Source organism: Ischnura elegans, chromosome 6 (genome assembly GCF_921293095.1).
Source record: "Ischnura elegans chromosome 6, ioIscEleg1.1, whole genome shotgun sequence".
In the NCBI taxonomy this organism is placed as follows: domain Eukaryota; kingdom Metazoa; phylum Arthropoda; class Insecta; order Odonata; family Coenagrionidae; genus Ischnura; species Ischnura elegans.
This window is the reverse complement of record NC_060251.1, coordinates 24,388,399-24,412,276: the sequence shown is the minus strand read 5'-3', so window position 1 is coordinate 24,412,276 and position 23,878 is coordinate 24,388,399. Positions and strand designations below refer to the sequence as shown.

The window sequence follows — 23,878 nt, the reverse complement described above, 5'->3', positions numbered from 1 at the left end:
TCCATGTAAATAATTGAACTTACAGGGCTGACAATAGTATCCAGTAAAACTTACCAGAGTCTTCGACGATTGATATACCCCCTGAGCCCGGTTAGTGAATCGAATGAAAACTGATATCCAATTTTGAAATCGCCTCACTGTTATCTGAGAGATATACTCTGAACCCTGCAGATGGTATTATTGTAATAAATGTATTCTACCGATTTAAGTACGTTTGCACGAAGAAGTCTGTCACTGCCTTAATAACAGAGAACGCGTTCAAAGAAGAACTGCCGTAACAAGTTTTCACTTACCTGGCAGTCTTGTTAGTGTAACTGACGTCTTAGAAAGGGGTCGGATGGGAATCCTTGAGAGACCGTATATTGAAAAATAGACTAAACCTTTAAGATAAATTCAAGGGAGATTGACTGATAGACCGTAGAACAGACATATTCAGAATCTTTTTTTGCACGATCTATAAGTGATTATAACGGCAGCGTTAGAACTCACAAATAGATTAGATGACTAGCAGTGTAGCCTACTAACTTATGTATAGCTCAATAAATGTTTCTGTATTTTATTATTATTTCTAACAGCATGTGGTAGTTTGTTAGTTGTCTAATTTGTTAGTATGCGTGACGTTTTTTGGACCGTGCGGTGTGCATGTGGGGGTCCAATTGCATGCTGAATTCTGCTGATTGATCACCCCCTGCCAAACACCCTAGAGGTGGCTCGCAGGGTGTTATGTAGAGGTAGCTGTACCTCTTCCCTTAATGTACTCCACCTTCTCCATTCATATCCATCACCACATCTAGAACGCCTCAAGTCTTTTATCGTCCTCTTTCTACGTACTATCCATGTTTCCGCGCCATAAAGAGCTACACCCCAGATCGGACGATTTACTACTCCTTTTTTATAAACTCTTACAAACGATCCTCTCATAACCTGTTTTCTATTCATAAACGAATCCTTTGCTATGATGGTACTGGGATAAATTCTTATCATTACAATACAATTACCCATACAACGATGGTCATTAGTTTTATTTGGTGACCATGATTAGTGAAATTATGGGAGAGAAAGCCTGAGTGATAATTGCAATGATAAATCAAGTCATGTGCGAATCCTTCGGACACCCACAACAAAAATCATCGAAGTGCAACTTCGACCAGAGAAATTAATTAGCCCTCTTGCCCTGGATGTTTGAATTTCACACGCCCCTGGCTCAATGGTGTGTGACCCCTGTCCTAATACTTCGGAACTAATCTTCGGGTACAGCCACTGGTATTACTTGATAATCTGATTATCATTAAAAACACACACACCTTTTGAGCCCTCAAACGATAAATTGTGCTTCTATTGCCGAATACGAGTCACGCGGATAATAGACAATGGATTTACAAAGAAGCAATTGATGGGTCTGTGAAAGTATTCATCTACGTCTACATACCGACCCGCAAGCCGCCTAAAAGGCGTGTGGAAGGGGGTGTTATGACACCGGCCATTTGCATAAAAAAAGGAAACGCTCCACCGAAATTGCTACCGGCATTTATTAAAGTCCTTTATGAATAGGGGGAAAAAGGAATAGGGTATTTTCCTTCATCAAAGAAAACGAAATGCATTGATTGCGATTCGGTACCCACCATTAGTGTATCCATAATATACAAATTATTTGGTTTTAGGAATCCCAGTTTAGACGAATATTAATAATCAATTTTAGCCTCATTTGCAAAAGGCTTGATTGGCCTTCATGCGAAGCCACTCCACGTGACGTCACAGGGACCTAGTTTCTATACGAGTAGATAGGAGTTTTACATCGTCTGAGATTACCAATGCATGCATGAGGCACAGAGCTCAGGGAAACATCGCTTAATAATCACACATAAAAAATACCTAAGTTCGGAAAGTTTCCTTCGTTTGATAGGGGAATAATAATCCTTATTTAAGCCAAGCGCTACCTGCTAGCAGGGTATCTGCTAGCAACCTGCGTCGTATCAGCGCTCAAGCCTCGCCCAAAGGTCACCTCACACGCCGACAGCTGGAACCAGAAATACGTCACACTGACTTTTCCCATCATTCCTACCTAGCCGTCGCGTTTTCGCGCGCTTGAAATTTTTCACTTTTCGTGTAACCGCGAAAAATAGATATCGTCATTCGAAAATCTAAGAGCGTGAAATGCGCACTCCAGGAGTAATAATCTTTCGATTCAGGCAATAAAAATATAATAGGAAACCACCCTATTCGCATATCTATCCGTTCAAAAAAATATCTCTCTTAATTTATCGCTTCTGTCGGACCTGGGAATATAGTGGGGGCTCAAATATTTTGTTTTCCGCGTCGCTCTTAAAGATATCCATTCGGAATTGTTCAAAAATCTAAGCCTAGCGCGCAGCCCCCGAGTCTCCATAGGCTCCCAGCCTAATTCGCTTAACACCTGGGTAGCGCTGTCTGTACGGCCTTGGCAGGTTTTGACGAAATGCGCAGCCTTCCTTTGTATTTTATTCAGTTCGCGGATTAAGACCCACTGCACCGGATCCCATCCGCTCGCTGCATATTGAATGTGCGGCCGGACGAGTGCGAAATAGCACCTTTCCTTTACTTTCTCATATGCACAACCGTGTAATAGCTATACACGACTATGCTGTCCGGCAAAGGTGATACTTCTAAGAAAACCGTAGGTTCTATTGAAAGCGAGGTAACGTAATTAGCTTACTTAGTTTAACCAAGATTTTCTCTGAACATAATTATCATTAAGCCTGATTTGAAATAAAATACTATTCCTTAAGATACTATTTTAAGGGTGTATCATACAATAGTCACACTTTATAAAGAAATTTCATTTTATAGTCATATAAATTTTTTATGTATCAATATATCAAATTTAATGTTATGCCTCTATTATTTTGAAAGGTAAATGTATTTATAGCAAAAATATTATCTATATTTGAGGAGAGCGTAAAAAAAGTAGAGGTAACAGAAGATGCAGCTCAGAAAGATGGTCGTACTTCGGTCTTTCAGGCCGAAGGCACCCCCATCTACTTTTGGAGTGACCTTGACCGCATACACGAGCGGCTAGGTTATAAGGTCGCGCACTTGACCTTTTGGGGATGTATTCCGCTAACTGTCGTAACAGGGCAATTACTCCCACCGTATGTGAAGTAAGAGCTCTCACTCTTCAGAGGAAGTCTTTTAACGCTAATGGAGTTATAGAGGATGGTAAATATACAAAACGGAGGCAAATTATTTGAAACAAACACGGAGATAAATTTTATACATATTTTAACTTCTATGAAGTCTAAAATGCCTATCTAAGCTTGGTAGCCATGATCTAAAAGGATGACTTGTTTCACAACAACAAGAGCTATAAATATGGGAAATTAAAGAAAAACAAAATAAAATATTAAAACAAATTTGATATGCAACACGCATTTAACAAACGAAAAACTATGAACTAAAAACATAAGAAATATCCCACACAAGTAAAAAGCTGTTGGTATACGAGGAACTTTGAACGAACACATTACAAAAATTATCGCACACAAATGTGTAAAAATGATATTTATGTTTTACAGTATTCTACTGATTATGGAAGGTTTCCATGGAGTACTAAAGAAGTGATCTGGGAGCCTCCCTTTCCTGCCAGCGCTACCTTCTTCAATTCACTGTAAGGCCCTCCCTTTCAATCTATCTAAAAATCCTATTCTTTTCCTTCCCCTCCCTCGTTTCCCTAACATTCTACCCTCTAACACCATTTTCAACATCCCCTCCCCGCTAAGCATTCCCTCCATCCATACCTTCTGTCTCCTCCGTATCTCATCTAAAAGCTACCTCTCCTCACCCACCATATCCAGCACTTCGTTGTACTTCCTCCTTTCCGTCTACTTCACCTTCTCCATTCTTCTCCACACCCACATCACGAATGCCACCGGTCTTCTCTCGTCCTCCTTTCTAAGTGTCCACGTTTCTGCACAGTAAAGAGCTACACTCCAGATCAGACTCTTCACAAACCTTTTTCAACTCTTACATTACGATCCTCTCAGAAACTCCTTCCTTTTCATGAACGCCACCTTTGCTGAAGCAATTCGCTGCATGATGTCCTTACTACTGTACATCCATGATATAAAATCTAAAAAAACAATTTGAGGAAAAATATTCGAAGAGTCAAGAAAAGGATAAAAAAATGTACGATTAAAATAAAGAGAGGACAAAGAGAGTACCCGTAACGTATTCAGGTACACGCTAAAACGGTGAAATCTCCGTAAGGCTGTTGGCAAATACGAATAGAGAGGAAGAAAACAAATTCTGTACTTAGTAACGCACAAACATATTCGCGAAAGTAAGTTAACATGGACGGCAATGAATTACCCATATATTAACCCTCGCCTTTCCCCTTCCCCAACATGAGGGCATTTCTTTGTTTTTTATTTCATAATACTGTTGAATATTATTATGTTCATAGTTATTTACATTTTCCTTACATTTTCTTGAATGTTTTCTTTGTTGTTGTGAGGCCTTTGTAATTGGCCTTGTGCTCCTTTCGGGCTATATTAAATAGATAAATATCTCCCTTCCGTCCGGTATTGGGTGCATTACTATTCATTCTATTTATGTGCCTTACTCCCTTCCGACCACTTATTTTTTTATCTTACGTATCCCCCTCAACCACCGTTTTCAGCATCTCATTGCCATTTAGCATTCAGTTACTCCTGCATCGACATACTACTCCGATTGCAGCCTCAATAGGCGGTTGAATGCTTCCCTCAGAATCTTTTATCGATCACTCCAAGAATAGGGTAGTTTCCTTCATCAAAGAAAACGAAAGTCATTGATTACGAATCGTTACCCACCATTAGTGTATTCATAATATACAAATTATTTGGTTTTAGAAATCCCAGTTTAGACGAACTAATGGTCAATTTTAATCTCATTTGAAAAAGGCCAGATTGGCGCCCATGCGATGCCACTCCACGTGACGTCACAGGGGCCCAGATTCTATACGAGTAGTCAGGAGTTTTACATCGTCTGAGGTTACCAATGCATACATTAGACACAGAGCTCAGGGAAACATCTCTTAGTAATCACCTATTAAAATTGTCTTTGGTGGGAAGGTTTCCTTCGTGAAATAGGGCATTAATAATCCTAATTTATGCCAAGCGCTACCTGCTAGCAGGGTACTCCACGCTACCGCCATGCTCGGCAGCAAGCAGCCTGCATCGTAGCGGCGTTCATAGCTTTGCACCCAGGTGGCCTCACACAGCAATGGCCAGACGTCACACGGGCTTTTCCCCGCATTCTTACTTAGCCGTCGCGTTTTCGCACGAGTAAAAATTTTCACTTTTCATTTAATCGCGAAAAATAGATATCGTCATTTAAAAATCCAAAAGAGTGAAATACGTACTCCAGCAGTAATAATCTTTCGATTTTATTATTATTAACATCAAAGTATTCTACCGATTAAGGTAGGTTTCCATGGAGAGCTTAGGCAATAAAAAATAGGAAATCACCCTATTGACGACGACTATATGAAAGTAGTCCACTGTTTCCCCTAGGTTTTCATAGAGCGTTTTATGACGAACCGGGCTAAAATAACTCAAATTTATGATACCTTTTCGGCTCACAATAAGGCCTGTTCCGAATCTTTTTATCAATTATCCTATTTTCCTCGTCTCTCTTCCCCGCTAGCCTACCATTTGGCTATTCACAAAGTTTTTAGCATCACCTTCCCGCTCACGACTTTCTCCATGTCTCCACCCATAGCATCTGTCTCCTCAGAATCGCCTCCGCTAGCTACAACTCCTCGACCTCCATGTCTAGCTTTGTTCTGTTCATCTCCGTCCACCTCACCTTTTCATTCTTCTCCTGTCCCACATCTTCAACGCCCCCAGCCTTTTATCGTCCCCCTTCCTCAGCATCCACTGTTCCGCATCGTTAAGCGCAACAATTCACATCAGGCTATAACCACGCCTTTTTTTAAAGCTTTTGAACAAACATCCTCTCATCAGCTCTTTGCTATTCATGAGGGCCTCCTTTGCTAACGCAATTCTCATCCTAATGTCTCTATTTCTGCGTAAAGTTTCTTCTAAAGCCCAGGCAAAACTGTTGAAATTTTCCCTCTGCTCATATTTGTGACCATATACTTTTATCCTGAAACTCACTTTTTACTTGCTCGCAACGCTTTAAAAAAAAGCCAATATAAATTTATCATTTGTAATAAAATTTGAATAAATGTGGACACTTAAAAAGAGGAGTACGATAGAACGCTAAATTCGTTCAAGATGTGAAGGTGGAAAGAAATAGAAAAGGTGGAGTGGAAGGAGAGGAGGAGGAACGACGAAGTGCTGGACATGGTGGGTGAGGAGAGGCAGTTGCTAGATGAGACACGAAAGAGACAGAAGGTTTGGATGGAGCGAGTACTTAGCGGAGAGGGGATGTCGAAAACAGTGTTACAACGTGACGTGAAGGTCCTGGCAATGCTATGATTGTAGAGGGTAGAATGTTGGTTAAACGAGGGAGAGGAAGGAAGAGAATATGCTTTTTCGATAGAATGAAAGAGAGGTGGCCTTATTGCGAATTGAAAAGAGAAGTCCATGAAGGGAATGGAGAATGCCAGAATACTTCTTAAGTACTCCATGGAAGCCTACATTGATCGGTAGAATACTTTAATTAGAATTAGCGCATTCGCACAACTTATCAAAAAATTACAACTAATCAATAATGACACTTAAGATGACGGCGACCGCATCTATAAAATAGGTACATGCAGCGTGGTAGAAGATAAGTGCCGTTAAGGAAGACATAAGGCCACAGCGAACCCGAGCGAATGAAGAGACATTTTTGTCGTCGCATTACTTATTCAGCCTTTCGCAAACCTCGCACACAGAAGACCGACAAAAGGTTGAATAAAGCCAGCCTCGGGGCGAAACTTGTAAAGCGTAAACCTCGGCGACTGAGGCTCCGCGCGACAGTTACTCGGCTGATTATGCATGGAAACATGCATAGGGGATGGGGTTAAGGGGAAGTGTAAACAGGCGGTAGGAGCTGCAGAGGTATGGGAAGGGCGTGGTGGCGCTCGCACGGCAAGGAGGGAGTTCAGCCAAGCAAGCGCATAGTGATCAAAGTAGCTCGAGATGTTCTGCTTTACGCTGGCGAACGGGCTGCCAAGATTATGGAACGGAAATAAAATCGACGCAATCATTGGTTTCACTTTTCTTTTCATAATGAAAGACTTGGTTCATTCACAGCGGCCAAAAATCGTAAGTTGACTCATAAACTCGATAGAAGGTTATAAAAATAGGTGCTCATAAAAAATAGATATTATGTCTGCATCCAGTCAATGACAATACCAATAAAGGGTGTAAAATGTTCAACCACTCGTTAGCATCGCTACGTCACAAATGTACCAATAAGGAAACGAAATATGTAAGAAGTGAATATATATTCTGTACATATTTATTATAAAAATCAACGAGTCTTTAAGATTTCGAGAGGTGTTCATTATTTAAGGCTCCCAAACCACATTCAGATCGTTGAGGAACTAATAAAATATTTTTTTGTACAGGTACCTAGTTTAAAAAATGTTTTGGCCTTTCCAAACCAAGGGTCATAGTAGCATTGAATGTCGATAACACCGTGAATATCGAGAGGCAAATTAAAAGGTCTAAGGGATTACCTTCGTTACTGAAGGCAACTACACAGGATAATACTGGCTGTCCTGCAAAAATAAACGAAAGGGTTCTACGGAGACAGGCATGTAGAAGGAGAACGTGTGACGACTAAAAATTAATAGATATGAGTCCAGCAGAATCAACAACACTCTAAATGATTAGCAGTTCTACTTGAAAAGATAAATTGGGACGAGGTGAAAGAAGCTTGTACACATATAAACTTGAATTCCATCAAAAACATCATCATTCTCAACATGCCATCTGTTACTTTGCTGATAAGCAAAGAATGGAAAAGCTTAGACTAGACATTCAAATAACACATTCAGACTTAAATCACTAAGGATCTCTGAGCATCGACGAAGATATCACTGCAACAAATATTTTACAATCAAAGCTTCAATCTTAACCACCACTAATTATACAAAAGTTCAATGAAAGAAATTATTATTACCATTGACTTGATAAGGATGAGTCAATGTTTATGGAAAAAGAAATGGATATGAAATACCTGCAATGTGAAGCTAGTACTGAAGATTCCAAAATACTGAATATACTCATCTTGTATTACACTTCAACCGGTACATTCCATGTAGCAATAGCCTGAGATGGGCCACAAAATATCAAGAAATAAATTCCAAAGTAACATCAGATACTAATTTTAAAAAAAGATATAGAGTTTAAAAAAGCGTACTGAGTTAAAACTCATTGGCAAAGTGGCTCAATTTAGACTATAATCCTCTTCCAGACGATCCAAATTTTATTGTTATTAGGGAAATAATATTTGAACTTCAAGAATATATTGTCTTTCACCATATACAATATATTATGGTGAAAGACAGTATATTCTTGAAGTTCAACTCATAACAAGAAAATTCATCTCGCACCGGATTGTAGATACTCCGTAGACTTCAAATTAGAATCAACCAAATTCAGGCATTAATTTCATGTTGAAATTGTGTTTACACTGATCAAAGCAGGAATTTTTTTGTACGCAAACAAACTTTTAGCTGTACAACGACCAATATAGCACTCGCAACAAGATCAGTAGCATTAAATTATATTTTCAATTAACGCATATGCCACGTAAAAACATACAAACGCAAAGGGAATGATTTACTGACGAATTTTTAGTCATAACATGCACCGTAACATGCATCCGAAAGATTAAAATCATTAGCGAATTAATACGATTACATTTTTGTCCCTGTGAGAAGTATAACATAGAAAGCAGTCCTGTAGAATACGTTTCCCGATATTGAGATTAAAACGAAAATTAACGCACGCAAATAGCCCAGTCCAACGTGGAGTAAAGGTTGCTTTCTTAAGGCTAATTACATTGAATTTTTTTTTATTTATGCATCAATTTAGAGTTTTAATATTTTCTTATAAAATTTAATTAACGTCACAAAAAATTGACAGCGGCAATAAGATTAGTATCTTATATCCAGGAAGTGAATTCGGTAACTTTACCATACAGGAAAAACCGGTACGATGGCCGGGAATTGAATTGCTTGACCTACTCGACCAACCCAACTACTTTCATCTTCAATCTTTCCTAGCTCGTGATGCTTTAAAAACCACATAACCATACTCTTCTTGTGATTTATAATCATGTCATACTCCACGCAACGCTTTTCTGACGTATCCGCTAGAGCCTGCAGCCCCCTCGCTGACTGACTAATCAACGCCTGATCCGCGAACCTTACCGAACAACATTCCCCTCCACTTTATAAAAAATTGTTTGTTTGACACTATTGTCATAACAAATTATCACCTTAGATTACTGTAATTACTCTGTTATATCAAAGTGCGATTTTTTCATTTATTATTTTTTTCTTTTGTTGAAAATAATGTTTTGCTGATTTGTTTTCATGCTCTTAGCGATCTGGTTGCATTTGTCTGTAATTCTATTTATTTACTTCTTTTCTTTTAATTACCTACCAATACTGAAAATTTAGAAAGCTGTACATTTATTTTCTCATGAGCCTCAGTTAGGAACGCCGACTTACAAAAAATATTGGGTGGGGGGCCCAAACCGGATATCTTGGCCGGGGAAATTTTGTAAGTAGTAAGTTTTAAGTTTTTAAGCATTTTAGAAGAGGCATATGATCAACATTAGAACCCTGATAACTCTAATCACGATATTTGGACACTCCGGGGAAAATCGACAAGCCTGAAACATTTTTTCATCACGCCCACAATGAATTTTTGTGGGGGCTCGGGCCCCCTCAAGCCCAATGGAGTCGGCGCCAATGGCCTCAGTGCCCACGAAAATAAACCAAATTATTATAATTACTTTTACTTCAGCAAACAATTTATAAGAACCTACATCTGGAGTATGCTCCTATACGGAAGTGAGGCATGGACAATGACCGCAGCGGAGAAAGCAAGGATAGAGGCCTTTGAAATGTGGTGCTACAGAAGAATGATGAAAATCAAATGGATCGACCGAGTTAGTAACGAGGAAGTCCTAAGAAGGGTAGGAGAGAAGAGAAGCCTCATGAAAACCTTAATAAGAAGACGGAACAACCTTATAGGCCACATCTTGAGACATGATGGCCTGATGAAGACAATCGTCGAAGGACAAGTGGAAGGCAAGAATGGAAAAGGAAGACCTCGAACAAAATATATGGAACGAGTAAAGAGAGATGTGAAAGAGAAGAAATACGTAGGTGTGAAAAGATTAGCTGATAGGAGAACTGAGTGGAGAGCTGCGTCAAACCAATCCTAGGATTGTTGACCAGTGATGATTCCAATTCATCCCAAGCCTCCACTACCATCTCCTCAGTGTACACGTTCTAAAGTAATTGCCATAGTGGACAGCCCTGCTTCACTTCTCGGCCGTATTCGTTTTCCTCCAGTGTTCTGTAAGAATTGTTGAACTTTTATACCTTTTCAAGAGGGGGGGGGGGCAGTGGCGCAGCGAGGGTTTTTGGGGGATAAAACCCACCCAGAGCTAAGAGAAGTTTTTAAGTTTAATCCATTTCACTTAACTGGATTAATATTACTTATATAATAGTGTAAGGATCAATAAAACATCCCTCAGAAAGCCGTAAAACTCACCATTTTCTGCCATTTATCTGAAAATTTTTCTAGGGGAGGGCCCTCGAACCTCCCACTTACCCTGACGGGTATTCAACACCCTCAGACCCCCCAGGGTTAGTTGCATCTAAAAACCCCCCTAGCCTTGATTCCTAGCTGTGCCCCTGGCGGGGGGAACAGTGAAACTTATGCACAAATGAATTGCAACGGGAATAACGGAAAGGGATACTCAAACGATGAAAACGGAAGGACGCAACTGGAAATCTTAGAAAAACGAGAACACGAAACAATTCGATGCGAATAACTCTACGATGGTGTGGGAAAAGTGGAGGGAAAGAAATCATCTCACAGAGGAAATGGATCGGAGTAGGGGGGAAAAAAGAAGTTTCCCGTCGCGAAAAAGGTCCAACGAGGAGGAAGAAAAGATGTATTGAGGAGAGAGGGAAAGGGAGTGAATTGCAGCGAAATGTTTCCAGCGGATCAGGGGAGAATGGAGAACAAGAAGAATAAGCGAGCGGAGGAAAAGTTTTCAAATCGACGGGAATGGGAATGGGGAATTCCTCCTTTTTGCTTAAACAATGGGCTTAGGGACAGGAAGGAATGGCATTGCCGGATTCACAGTTGGAAGTTTGGAGGAAGGAACGGAACGAGAGGCTAAAACGTCGAGAAGAATGTCTTGCGGAGGATGAATGGATATAAAACTGACTGGGCGAAAAAGAACGAAAAAAAGAAGACGAGCGACCGCAACATGGTGAGCTATTCGAGAAGAAATGAGTAAATTGATAGTCATTCTTGAACATATCTCAGTGATACAGCAAGGTAGCTGCGTAGGACCGCTATCATTTAACTCATTCAGGGATGCCGACTTACAAAAAATATTTGGGGGGCCCAAACCGGGGATCTTGCCCCGGAAAATTTTATAATTAGTGAGTTTTAAGTTTTTTAAGCATTTTAGAAGAGTTATATGATCAACATTAGAACCCTGATAACTCGCATCTTGATATCTGGACACTAGGGGGAAAATCGACAAGCCTGGCATATTTTTCCTCACACCCATAACGAATTTTTGAGGGGGCTCGGGCCCCCTCAGGCCCCATGGAGTCGGCGCCACTGAACTCATTCCATATCTACGGATGTCTACGCGAAACAATTTAAGTGCCGTTTCAAGCTGCACCCTTTGATTTATTTATATTCCGACTCCCTAAAGTAATTCCCATTCACTGCTGCAAGGTTAGTTCCGAACGGAGGGTAACGCTCACCCCTTATTACCTCAGCGCATATATTAAACGCAATGGCACTAGTGGACAGCCTTGGTTCACTCCTCAGCCGTATCCGTTTTATTCCAGTGTGCTGCCCAAATAGTTAAATTTCCCAGTCGTGTGAATTCCATGCATTCAGGGTAGAGGGAACAGCTACTTCAAATACCTCTGCTCCCAAATAAATCATCGCAATTCGTGGGCTCATTTGAGAGTTTCCAAATGCTTCGTCCGGGATTCGACACCGGTTCCTTTCAATAGGGTGGTTTCCTATTATTTTTTTATTGCCTATATCGGAAGATTATTACTCCTGGAGTACGTATTTCACGCTTTTAGATTTTTAAATGACGATATCTATTTTTCACGATTAAATGAAAAGTGAAAATTTTCAAGCGCGCGAAAAAGCGACGGGTAAGGAAATCTCTCCGTGTGACGTATTTCTGGTTCCCCCTCCTGCCTTGTGAGGTGACCTTGATCGAGGCTCTGAGCGCTGATAGGACGCAGGATGCTAGCGGGTAGCTGAGTACCTCGCTGGATGGTAGCGCTTGACTTAAAAAAGGTTAATTAATACCTTATCAAACGAAGAAAACTTTCCGACCTTAGCCAGTTTTAATGTGTGATTATTATGAGATGTTTCCCTGAGCTCTGTGCCTCATGCATGCATTGGTAACCTCAGACGATGTATAACTCCTATCCTCTCGTGTAGAAACAAGGTCCCTGTGACGTCACGTGGAGTGGCATCGCATGGGCGCCAATCTGGCCCTTTTCAAATGAGGATAAAAATGGACCATTGCCATTCGTCTAAACCGGTATTTCTAAAACGAAATAATTTGTATATTATGAATACAGTAATGGTGGGTAACAAATCGCAATCAATGCCTTTCGGTTTCTTTGATGAAGGAAACTACCCTATTGTAGCACTCCACTCACTCAGCTACCATCGTACTCTTCGAAAACACAATGAAATTTAGGAGCCAGGGAAGCTGATAATAAAATTTTAGCATTTTAATTCCATTTTATCGGAGCATTTATTTTTACTACACAACCTTAAATTTAAGATAAATAACGTGTAGCTGGAGCAGCTTGACAGATCTCTAGGATAACTACGGTGAAGCTGATTATAAAGACGGTGAATGGTGAAGTTTTTTTACTTCCGCATATAACACGACTCCCAAACGTAAAGCATTTACTATTGAAAGGTTCTTACAAACTCACTTCAATGTCTTATCCTCAGTTAACAGAAACAGATTTAGAATTAAGTACCTCACAATATTCTCTCGGATACCTGGTACAAGAACATTTAACATGAGTGTAAAAACGTAAACATCAATATCACTGAATAAACTCTAAATACTTGCGCAGACCGATTTGGATAACAATCTCCATAAACCGCCAAATATGCACACCACTCTTCTGATTCCATCACATTTTAATTCCAAATACGCGCTCGACACTTTAATCACGGATAAAAAAATGTATATTCTGCATAAAGCCACATTAAAAAAGCTGGAAAACGGCTTATACGCAAATTAGGGGTTATTGGACTTACGCAGCGGAAGCTTTGATGGCGAAGAGCAGCCATTGGCATCCCAAGCCTTCAACAAACTCACCTGCAATGCAAAAGAAAATTAAATTAGAAAATGCAACAAAAAATATTTTATATGTACAACGGAAAATCACAAATTTCATTTTTTATGTGAAAATAAATTTTTACGTCCCAAAGATCGAATCAAAGAACGCGATAACGATTCGATAATTATGATTGGTGCCCTTCCTCTCATCTCGCGAATAGGCTGTACTTTGACTAACACTGTTCATTAGACAGTAAAAGGAGATTTAACGAACACAAGAAACCAAACACCCACTACAGCCTGTCCCCAATACCTACATCTCCTTCTCAGCCAGAATCCTACCTTCACCAAGGTTTCCAGCAAGCTCGTAACCTTCATAACACATTCCAAAATAGGTAAAACGTCACTGCTAAAGGGCAGGGGAATCCCCTAAATAGGACCAGAGAACTGAAATAATAATACCTGTACATCCTACATCCAATTAGGGGAGAATTTCCTACATCGCACCGCTTCCCAAATGGCACCACCATCCTAGAAGCAAAAGTATTAGATATATATGCAATATAATGGCTGCATTTTGAACTTCCTGCATCACCAAGCGCACCACACTACAATTGTGGCCACCAGTGAAATGACAAGACGGGTGCCTAGGTATTAATAAAAGAAGTGTCTCTTCTGCTACTTCTTTCGTCTTTTCACAAGAATATTGGAAACAAATAAGTTGCATTTATTTATTTATTTAGTCCAAAAACAGCACGAGGCCAATTACAGAGGACTACAATAACAGGAGAAATAATTACATAACATTAAGCAACGTAACCAACAAAAACAAAAATATTCAACAGTATTTACAAATAATAATAAAGAATAGTCATCGGGTGGTGCGAGGAATAGGGGGAAAATTACGATAGTGATGGTGCAAGTTGGGTGAGGGATGAAAAAAAGGATCAAAATTTGGAACATATTTGGCATAGGAGTTAATGGAAGAAGGAAGTCTGAATCGAAAAGAACGTTTAGAAACAGAAAGGTGAAACAATGAAATAGGTCACTCGACCTCGTCGTGCGCGAAGGAACACGAAGCGGAAAAAAAGAAAGAAGGTCTGATGATCTGTATTTGCCATTAATGATATTTAAAAAGAGTCTCCGGTCATTTACAAAGTTTTAGCTACACATCATATTTTTGGAGTCTATTGTTTGATTTCATATAAAATGGCGGTCACTCCCTAATCGCAACTCGTCACTCTATACCTGTGCGATGTAAGAAGTCTTTAAAAAGCTGCAATGAAAAGACTAGGTACTCGAAAGCATAAACACTTCCACAAAAGACTTGTCAATTGTGTTTCAATTATTTCATATTTTTTACCAAGCAAAACCACAACACCTATTATTAATGCCAAATATATGATTTATTTAACTTTTTTCGTTCCTTATATTACGGTCATTTTTATGCACATGTTTGCTCTGTTCATGGATCGAAAAATTACCTTAAATAACTTGCCTCTCTGTCTCTCATTTTCCCTGAAACATCATTTGCTAATTTTGGCCTCCTGTGGTGCGATTTGAAAAACCAGTTGCTTAAATGGCACCGTTTGCAGAGGTTTGAAATTGAATTTCTATACACGAGTTCAACTTGGAATTTATTTTCCCCAAACATTTTGAGGAGTAGACATTCCTCCTCATATTAAGCGGCATTTAAAATGTATATTGCTTCACTTATTTTGGAGTTGATTCGTTTTTTTGCCAAAATTGGTGCTATTTAAGCAACCTTCCCCTAAGTCAAGTGAACAACAAATGCGGGAGAAAATAGAATAACCACCCCTGTCATGCGTAAAAGATATTAGCTCAATACTGAAAATAAAACATTGCTATAAAGGTAAGCTCATTTTAATCGGGCTTATTCATACTCATTCATAATAAAACGCATACGCTTTAGTACACATGATCAAGGTATTGGCAAACAATTGAGATAATTCACTCGAATATTTGAGCAAATACAGATAGATGAAGAGCATTAAGCATACGACGAATGAATGTAGCCAAGAGCAAATAAATTGATGCAAATATTGGAGTAACATAAAACCCCAAAATGCACATTTTGTTTATATTAAAAAGGTGAATAACCCAAAGAAGGTCATTAGATAAATGAATTAATAAAATTGGAAAAGAGTTAATTCTTCACTGATTTGCATAATATGAGACTATTAAACGATTATACGGTCACCGAATATGAATACTGAAATTAGCTTTTCATTATGACATATTTCCATAAACCTATCTTGGCTGGAGAACACTTGGTAATAATAGTTTGACGATCAAATTATTAAGGCAGAGGAAAACGATTCCAAACCATATTGTGCCTAAAATTAGGGAAATCCTTCTAACTATACTCAAACGTAATTCAAAGGAGTAACTTAATTCTATTAAAAACTCATTTTCAATACACCATCTGTTGCTTAGCTCCAGATTCAAATCTCATTTCCTTTCAACAAGCGGATACATTCCAAACAGATTAGGCCCACTAAATGAAAAGAGTAAACATATTGCTCAACATATGCCAGCGGTGCGTCATATTGCACGCTAAAAATTCAGGCGTCAAAATCTCTACACAGAAACATACTTTTTCCAGCCTTTCCAACTTGGGAAAAAAACCACTTCCACGCCTGTATTCGACACTATCCCGAATTCTCGTAATCTTAAGTCATCCAGTATCACTTATTGGCGAGAACCCAATCGAAAAGAAAAATTAGTGAAATTTCACACAAATACCAGTTATCCTCGTTAGGTTTTGTTACATCATTTCGTTTCATGGCAACGCTTCCATAATTATTGACCAAGACTGCATTTATCGCTAATTTTTTCCCTCACATTCCTGACGATGTCACAGAGCGGCGATATCATTTAGACCTGAAAGCTATACGTGTAGGATTTCACACCTTGCGAGGAGACAAGAATTTTAGATGCGATAACGAAAACACAAGAGGGTACGACGGAGAGGAGGGGGAACGACGAAGAGTTGGAGATAACGGATGAGGAGAGTGAGCTTCTACAGAAGATATGGAGAAGGTAAAGTTTGGATGGAGCGAGTACTAAGCAGGCAGAGATGTTGAAAACAGTGTTAGAGGGTAGAATACTGGGCAAACGAGGGAGAGGAAGGAATGGAATAGGATTTTTAGATAGATTGAAAGAGATTAGTTCTTATAGTGAATTAAAGAGGGAAGTCCATAAGGGGAGGGGAAATTGCCAGAATACTTCTTGAATACTTCATGGAAACCTACTTTAATTGGAGGAATATTTTAATAATAATACCGTCTAAATAAGAAGCAATTTTATGATTACATCCATAACATCCATTGTCGGCAGAACTTGAAAATGACGCATACATGTTGAAACCGATGGAGCGAATAAATTAAAAGTGTGGAAATGTACCACGGCTATTTGTATCTAATTACTAATATACGCCGCAAACCTTCCATTTTAACAAAGAGCTGTATAATCTAATGGGAAATAATATTTACTTTATAAGTTCCACATCGGTAATTGATCAACACCGACCATGATTTGGATCAGTGGCGTAACTAGGAATATGCTTTGGGGGGATGTGGGGGCTTCGGGGGGAGTTGAGGGGGTTATTCGGAGCTACCCCCCCAGGAAACGGGGATTTCAGGAAAAGTTTTGAAAAATAACATGCCTGAAAATGCATTTACCATCATTTTGTCACTTAAAATTTAACTTTTAGCAGATGCAGTTATTATGCATCAAATCCAGACAAGATTTTCATACAATTATGTTGATTTCTCAGAGGCTTTGGGGGGGGGGGGATATATCCCCTGATCTCCCCCATAGTTACGCCACAGATTTGTATAATGTTTAAATCATTACCATGGTATACACGGAGTTATGGTACCTAAAGGCATTTGCACGGTATGGAACGTACAAAGTTAATTTTATTTCCCAGCACCGTCATTCCACAAAGTTAAGGCGGCAATGTTTTCATACACCAAATGAGGAAAAGGATTCACATTCTGTGCCATAATAGGAGAGATCTACATCTCCATAATACCATGCGAGTCACAGGGTTAGATGGAGGCACATGAAAATTAGTAGGGTAGACAAGTCAAAATTTCAAAAACGAGGAAGATCTAAAAAATAGTGGAAAATGTATGCCTTAAAACGATCATCCCAATTAAGCGACACCATTTTAAAGGTTATGATTCATATTATTTTTGCGATCTCTGTTTCACGAGGGTCACTACGGATGCTTGGGATAGCGACCACAGCAAACGGGACGAGGAAATTGTGGGAGAGAGGGTTGATGCTATCATGATACCTATCGAATTGTTGACCTCACCAAACACATGGCTGGATGATACATCCGTGGGATTAGCGACCAGGAGAGCAAATTATCAAGACGGAATGGTAACATGGCCATAGGCTGTACTGACAAACCTGTGAGTAAACTTGGAGGAAGCATCCAGCCGGAACCAAAGCAAGGTAGTGACCGAAAAACCAGAACCACTCTAGTTTTCCCAGAATTGTCGAAGTTGAAATTATATACACTCAGCAGAGGATAAGAATTCACATTCTGTGCCATAATAGGAGAGATCTACATAATACCCTGCGAGTCACCTCTAGGGTGTTTGGCAGGGGGTGATCAATCACCAGCACGCAATTGGACTTCCACACGCACACCACACAGTTCAAAAAAACGTCGCATACCATTTGCACGAGATTCGACAATGGAGAGGCTTAAAATTTTAATCTTCCGCGGATGATAACAGACTCAACCGTGATTAGACTATTGATGGTGTGTCAGGTGTAAAATAACTATTCAGTTAATTTTCAGCCCATTGAATACATTATAAAACCAATATAGATGAAAGGGAGATATGCATTAAGTTTATACGCATACGTAGCTACGAAATGAATTTCGCTCATTAAGAAGGATATTTATATTTGCATAAAACGAATCATGAGTGATTGTTGAACTGTTTAATGTGTGCGCGGGTACGTAAAAACCAATTCTATGATTATAATTTAATAGAAATTATTTTAAAACCGAATTACCAGCAGTTGGAAATATCAATGCTTAGGCTAGGTGCTGACTAATATTAGGATTGAATACCAGAGGATGACCTGTAACGCGTTTTTGAGTTAGAACACGTGAAAAGAAGAGCTACCAGGTACGTGCAAAGTCACTAAGATAGTTTTTTTTTTAGTGTAACTGACCTCTCAATTAAACTCGCATGGGAATCTCTATGAGAACGTAGACTGAAAAATAGACTAAACTTATAAGATGAATAAAAGAGCAGTGTGTTTTCTGACGAAGTTAGCCATATCTTACGAACGACAACATAATACAGTAGATCAGATCATATAAATAAAATAAGAGAGATAGACTGTAGAACAGAGAGATTCAGAATGTCTTTTTTTCCACGATCAAACAGATTATAACAACAGCGATAAAACTCACCAATAGATTAAATGACTTGTAGTGTAGCCTACTAACTTATGTATAACTTAATGCATGTTTATGAATTTTATTATTATTTCTAACACCATGTGGTAGAATAATTAGTTAGTATGCGTGATGCGTGACGATCGTGTGGTATGATTGTGGGAATCCAATTGCATGCTGCATGTTCGTGCTTGGTCAATCTCTGCCAAACACCCTAGAGGTGGCTCGCAGGGTATTAGGTAGATGTAGATGTAAGCATATTATCAACATCTGTGACACAAAGCAGACGGTACACGAAAACCTAAGGAAAGGAGAAGACTGGAGTAAAACAGCCGGTTGAGCAACACGGGCGACGGTCGTCGGACGACGCGACGGAGTATGTAAAAGTAGCTGGCCTATACAACAGTCGCACACAGGCCGGACGGAAGGGGTGGGGGAAAGGGTGACCTGGGCGGTGCGCTGACCATCCCTCAGCAATCCTCGGCTCGGGCGTCCACTACAGACGAACCTTTTTTTTTTTCAAGGAAATCGCTTATGGAAATTTCCCAGCACTGAGACAGAGGCGTGCAAGCAACGACGATCTCCACGGTAAATCAACGCCTTCCCTCCTCCAAGACGAATAGGATTCAAGGTTAGACGGATTCCAGCCAAAATATGGGCACAAGCCGGTTGATTTCCCAACTCCCAGGTCCAGATGTGAAACCATTCGCCAAATAAAGTCGTTCGAATAAGACGTCACAATTTTTTGGGACAATTAAAAATTGCGGGACCCTTGTGAATTAAGGCTGATAGCTGATATCAATAGGGTCAAACGATAGTGTAGCTGACCTCTTAGATAAACTCGGATGGGAATCTGTCAGACCGTAGATTGAAAAACAGATTAAACCTTTTAGATAAATTCAAGAGCAGTGTCATTTTTCAACGAAAATAGTCATATCTTACGGACGCCAACATACCACGGAAGATCTGATCATATCAATAAAATAAGAGAGATAGACAGTAGAACAGACAGATTCAGAATGTCTTTTTTTCCGCGACCAATAAGACATTATAACGACAGCGATAGAACTCACAAATAGATTAGATGACTAATAGTGTGGCGTACTAACCTTGGTAAAACTTACTGCATGTTTCTTAGTTTTATTATTATTTCTAACAGCATGTGGTAGTATAATATGTTAGTATGCATGACGTTTTTTGGACCGTGTGGTGTGCATGTGGAAGTCCAATTGCATGCTGCATGCTGTTGATTGATCACCCCTTGCCAAACACCCTAGAGGTGGCTCGCAGGGTATTATGTAGATGTACAACGCAGGGTGGCCAAATGCAAGAAGAGTTGTTACGATAAAAAGAGTAGCGTTCACAACACGCAAGACGAGTTATGATGGGAATATTTTCATGATCGTAGAGAAAAGTATAGGCTAAATTCACCTGGTAAATTTGGACAAAATACTTTCACTGATGAAGTGAAACATATCCTTCGCTTGCCGTCTTACTATGGTAGAGGTGACTACGAGAAAAAATTACGGAAAACGGGAGGTATTAAATTGTAATTATTTCCTCGTACTATAGGAGATAAGAACGGTGTCTCAATTAATTCAATAAATGGTATCACTCGCTATGACGAGTCATTGCATGATATTATTCCACCGTTGTACTAACCTAGCATGGATTTGGTATAGGAGTTACTAACCGCGGGCAAGTTTTACCTTTTTTTTGAATGCGTGCGTAAAATTTGTTAGTGTGCGCAATATTTTCATGACCGTGTAATGTGCATGTGATGGCCTTGCATGCAGTACATTGATCACCCCATGGCTAACACCCTGAAGGTGGCTGGGAGGGTATTGTGCATATGGTGATTTTGACGACATATTTGACAATGATGACTTTCTCAATAGCTAAAGCCTGAATCACACGATCATTTTTTTTTCGTCGCGAAAGTGATCACTATCGCGATCACTGCGCAAAATGATCGTCGGCGGCAATTGTTTTTCGCGATCGCGATGAGGATTCCCATCGCTATTTTTCATCACTCGTCCGGTCGCTTTTTCCGTCGCTAAAACCGTCCCTAAAATCCCATATCAGCCAATCGAAACGCATGACCGTATGGTGTGATTGCAGCGCAGCGTTTGACAATTGTGGGAATGACATAAATAAACAAACACGCTATATATTTTCGTGATGTGGGTCCTATGACAACGAGCTGTGATATTGGAAATGATGTGAAAAGAGACGGCGGGAGTGACCGTGTGATTCAGAAAAATGATCACTAGAGCGATTGCTTTTCGCGACGGGAAAAGTGATCTCGATCGTGATCACTTTCAAGACGAAAAAAAATGATCGTGTGATTCAGGCATAATATAAAATTGAAATTCCAAAATTGTACTTGAACATTAAGAATAAAATAATATTAGTAATTTTGATTGTTTGTAAACAAACTGTCAACGGCAAATTTTTAAGCGATATAAAATGGTCCATTTCCCCGAATACCAATGGGCGTCGTAGTCTTCACTTTCATAGACGTAGTTATTTTTATCTTTAAAAAATTATACCATGGAACAATTTTTTAACATTTATAGCGTCCGGTATTATAAGAATATTACTATTATTTTAATTTATAAAAATAATCGCTTTGGAAGTAAAGAGCTGGAAGAGTGAAAGGGTAGTTCAGTGTAGTTCCGTCTTAGATTATCCACAACAAAAAAATCTTTACCCCAGGGGGGACTCGAACCCCCAATCCCCGGTTTAGGAGACCGATGCCTTATCCATTAGGCCACTGGGGCCGTTCTCTCCATTAGCGTTGCTGAAAGTCATGGTTTATGATGGCGTATTACGATATGCCTTGCCAACTCGTCGAGAACTTGTTGCGTTTTCGCTTTTACGTTCCTCCCACTTACCGTTTCCATCGAGAGAGTGAATTGAGGGCAGCCTGAAGGGCAGAGTACTCCTATTTTTCACTTAAGGAATCCTGATTCCCAAGTGGTCCTTCTGGGCAACGTTACATGCACTACGGTCCTCGATGTGCGATGCGGCTCAGGCAGAGTAACTGGCTAACCTACGCTAAACGTATTTTATCCACACATCTTATTCTTAGTATAGGAGAACTCTACCCTCACCTGTCCAAAATCAACCTTGGGATAAAATTTCTGAGTGAGTTAAACAACTCACAAAATCATAAATGCCGGACGACTCATTGCACATTTTTATTTTTCAATTGTTTAAACCATACATGGATTGTTAAATAAAACTTTTGAGCAATGTCGCCGCGTCAATTTTTGAGTGGCCGGGGCGACATAGACCAAAAGTTATTATTTAACAATCCAACTATTTGGGCAGCACATTAGAGGAAAATGGACACAGTAGCAAAGACATCAGGAAGCGAATTGCACTAGCAAAGGAGGCGTTCATGAACAGGAAGGAGCTTCTTAGAGGATCGTTGTGTAAGAGTTTAAAGAAAAGGTTAGTGAAGAGTTTGATTTGGAGTGTAGCTCTCTATGGTGCCGAAACATGGACACTGAGGAAAGAAGACGAGAGAAGATTGGAGGCATTCGAGATGTGGGTATGGATAAGAATGGAGAGGGAGAAATGGACAGAGCGGAAAAGGAACGACGAAGTGCTGGATATGGTGGGTGAGGAGAGGCAGCTTTTGGATGAGATACGGAGGAGACAGAAGGTATGGATGGAGGGAGTACTAAGCGGGGAGGGGATGTTGAAAAAGGTGTTAGAGGGTAGAATGTTAGGGAAACGAGGGAGGGGAAGGAAAAGAGTAGGATTTTTTGGATAGCTTGAAGGGGAGTAGGCCTTATAGTGAATTGAAGCAGGCGGTAATGGGAGGAAAGGAAGGCTCCCAGATCACTTCTTCAGTACCCCATGCAAACCTACCTTAATCGGTAGTATACTCTAATAATAAAAATACGAGGTTTGAACAATTGAAAAATAAAAATGTGCAATGAGTCGTCCCGCATTTAAGATTTTGTGAGTTGTTCAACTCGCTCAGAAATTTTATCATTTAAAGTTCTAACGAAGCACTCATATGGATTAATCATATGAACCACTAACAGTTGGCAAGTTTTTCTTTTCACGAATGCGCACATATTTTTTTGTTAAGTCGTGATATATTTATCACGGCCGTGGTGTACATGTGGGCATCCTCTTCATCTAGATCTACATAATACCCTACGAGCCACCTCAAGGGTGTTTGGCAGGGAGTGACAAATCACCAACAAGTAGCATGTAAGAGGACCGCCACATGAACACCGCACGGTCATAGAAATATTACGCATACTAGCAAAATATACATGCTTATTCATAAAAAACTTGATAATGGTTAGTAATTCCTAGAACAAATGCATGCAAGGTTAGAACTATGAAAAAAACATGCAATGAATGGTCCTAGCGAGCGACGCCATTAATCCGATCAATTGAGACAACGTTGCTATCCTTTATAGTACGAGGGAAGAATGACATTTTAAATCTCTCTGTTTTGCAGTCTATTTCAGTGAGTCTCTTGTAGGTTGGTGACTGGTCATTCCCAGCCAAACACCCTGGAGGTGGATCGCAGGGTATTATGTAGATGTAGACTTTCAATTAAGAAAATTAACTGATCGCGATCAGAAGAAGATTAACTAAAAAGTATGCATACCGTAGAGGCGGCATTGGACAATGGGCATCCCTGAAATTCATTGCGAATAGCACCACCACTTACGAAACAGACACCGTGAATGTCGTATTCTCAGGCCACCTGTATAGGGTTATAAAACCGGAAAACACGCTTCCTCCTACGCAACGCGTGGAGATGTTGTCTATGTGACACCTTCCTACCGACCAGTGGGAGAGATGATTCAAGTAAGCATGCCTCAGGAATCCCTCAAATTCATTGCGAATGCCTTCAAAGCAAGCTGCTTCTTCTGA

The 23,878-nt window shown here is 39.8% G+C and overlaps 1 protein-coding gene and 1 non-coding gene across 4 annotated transcripts in view; both read right to left on the bottom strand.

Annotated features, from left to right (window-relative positions):
- Window positions 1-23,878, bottom strand: part of LOC124160197 (bifunctional heparan sulfate N-deacetylase/N-sulfotransferase) — a 1,039,810-nt gene that overhangs the window by 365,749 nt on the left and 650,183 nt on the right. The gene's annotated exons all lie outside the window — the stretch shown is intronic.
- Trnar-ccu lies at window positions 21,678-21,750 on the bottom strand. The gene has a single exon. It is a non-coding gene; the product is annotated as a tRNA-Arg (tRNA).